Source organism: Gadus morhua, chromosome 2, assembly GCF_902167405.1.
Source record: "Gadus morhua chromosome 2, gadMor3.0, whole genome shotgun sequence".
Lineage (NCBI taxonomy): Eukaryota > Metazoa > Chordata > Actinopteri > Gadiformes > Gadidae > Gadus > Gadus morhua.
Window position 1 is genome coordinate 3316236 of NC_044049.1, and position 2500 is coordinate 3318735.

Sequence of the window (2500 nt, forward strand, 5' to 3'; positions counted from 1 at the left end):
TGCTGCTGCGCTTCCTACGTGGAGTCAATCTCTCTCGCAGAGGGTAGCATTGTGGGCCATAACGGCTAGCATTGATGCTATCATCTATGGTAGCCTCACTGCACACCAGAGTTCTAAAACATACAGGAAACGCATGCAGAAAGGCAAACAAACAAAACTAGAGCAAGTATATCGCATAGTGCTGCAAGCACAATCCGTTCTCACTGGATATCAATATTCTAGGGATCTCTCTTCATATTCATATCTTTTCTTTTTTGGCTTCGTCAAGGGTTTATGAACATCAATGATTCGTTATGATTTTCTTCCACACCGTTTTCCCCCGGGAACGGTGAATAATGTGTCCTCCACTGGGTCTCCTGTCAGCTCTCTGTGCTGACGGCAGATACTGGGGAAATGGAAATGAGGGGTCAAAGATCACCAGCAATGTGTTTGTGTGTGTGTTCGGAGAGAGTCTGGGGTTTGTGTGGTTCCTTCACCACTCAGAGTTTTGTGTTTTTCCCCTTGATTAGGCCAACCATCCAGGCATACCAAATGTCTAGTTGAAAGAAAAATAATCATACCATAATGGCCATAAATTTTACTCAAATAATTCATGAAACGATGCTTTCATAACGTATAAATGTGAAACCCAATATATACGAATTGCCTGAGGAAGTCAATCTCTGAGGGTTTAGCTCTTTATTTGATCTCTGAGATAATGATTCAGGTGAGCCGGGGCGTTTGTGTGTGTGCTTTTGTGTGTGTGTGTGTGTGTGCGTGTTTGGGGTGTGTGTTTGCTGAAGCTGCCTGAGGTAGGTAGCATGGGCGATGCCTTGTTTCACAGTATTGCAAATACTGTGCTTGTGTCTGTCCGTGTGTGCATGCGTGTGTCTTTGTGCGCATGTGTGTCTGTCTGTCTGTCTGTGTGTGCATGTGTATCTGTCGGTCTCTGTCTGTGTGTGCATTTGTGTGTCTTTGTGCGCATGTTTGTCTGTCTGTCGGTCTTTGTCTGTGTGTGCATTTGTGTGTCTTTGTGCGCATGTTTGTCTGTCTGTCGGTCTTTGTCTGTGTGTGCTGTGTGTATGTCTGTCTGTGTGTGTGTGCATGTGTGATGAAGAGAAAGTTCTCTCACGGACACGTCGGACAGAGAAATATTTGATTTAATCTTAAGGCATGATCATGGGAAAAGTACTGGCAGCAAAGTTTACCAAGGATACATTCAGCGAGACAATAGGTGAACAAGATTCTTATAGGCAAACGTTTTCATTGTGGGTAGGGAGTAGGAGTGACCTTAGGCCAAGTAAATTTGTAATACAATAGGTGGATATTGGACATGTCTGCAGGTCTGTAAGACATGGCTGTAAACAGTTTACACAACAAAGAAGTCGATTGGCCTGATCTCAATACCAGACTGACTGGCTCCAGTGGGAACTCAAATACGAATTACATTAACCTCTCTCAGTTAAAAGAGAGGAAGGTATGTGTTTTAAGATACAGGGAGAATGAATACAGTTCCTTCTAATGTAATAATTATATAAACAAGGTTAATATAATTTGTATGTGATTGTATATTTATAGTTATGATTGATATTTCCACGACAATGTGTGAGTGTGTATGCACCAGGCAGATCAGCGTAGTTGGCGTAATTAAAGTGTTTGATCCAAATTGATTGTGTGTCATAGCAGTGTCTTCTCAGGTATGTTGATGCGGGTGTATAAGTGCTATTTAACAGTCCATGCGCGTCTCTTTCTCAGTGCCATCATGTATATGCTGTCCTATTCAAAATGGGAAATGGAGAGATGAGAATGGCAGCGGAACAATTGAAGAGGCACATGCATGCCAGACACGCACACAAACATCACATATTGAATCTGACAAACAGATGCATGCGCATTGCGCACACACACACACACACACGCAGACGGACAGACAATAACGGCATAAGCCACTGAAGGAGAGGCACCATATTGCTATATCCTTCCTGGTGTCTTTCATTAAACGAGACCTGGGACATGCATCACACGCAACGCCTTCAGGAGACTGCCAAAAGCAAACACACACACCTGAACTGACCCAGAAGACCACTTCGTCCAGATTCTCTACATGCACACCCTGCATGTGTGTCTATTATTATTATTATTATTATTATTTATTATGTCCCGTACACTGTCCCTCTCGTCTAAACTCCCCCATTTATCTGGCTATACACGGACACACACACACACTGCCACAGAGGGTTAGCACTCACGGCTATTAGCACTCGCTCAGCGAAGCTATATTAAATGACTCGGCCCAGTGTTGTTCACCTATAATCAATACAATGGGGGGAAAGAGATGGAACATCCTCACACCGGTGAGTGGGTGAGTCTCTCCGTCTCCTCCACTTAAATCAACATACCATAATGAAATCACCCCTCTCAACCCAGAGACCAGAGAGCCCCTGTGTCTCTGTATCTGTGGCAGTGGTTAAGGGAGGGAGGGAGGCAGGGAGGCAGGAGGGGGGAGGAGGGGGAGGTGTCT

At 44.4% G+C, this 2500-nt stretch overlaps 1 protein-coding gene across 2 annotated transcripts in view; it reads right to left on the minus strand.

Moving 5' to 3' along the window:
- The window catches only part of iqck (IQ motif containing K), a 15996-nt gene that overhangs the window by 6103 nt on the left and 7393 nt on the right, over positions 1 to 2500 (minus strand). The gene's annotated exons all lie outside the window — the stretch shown is intronic.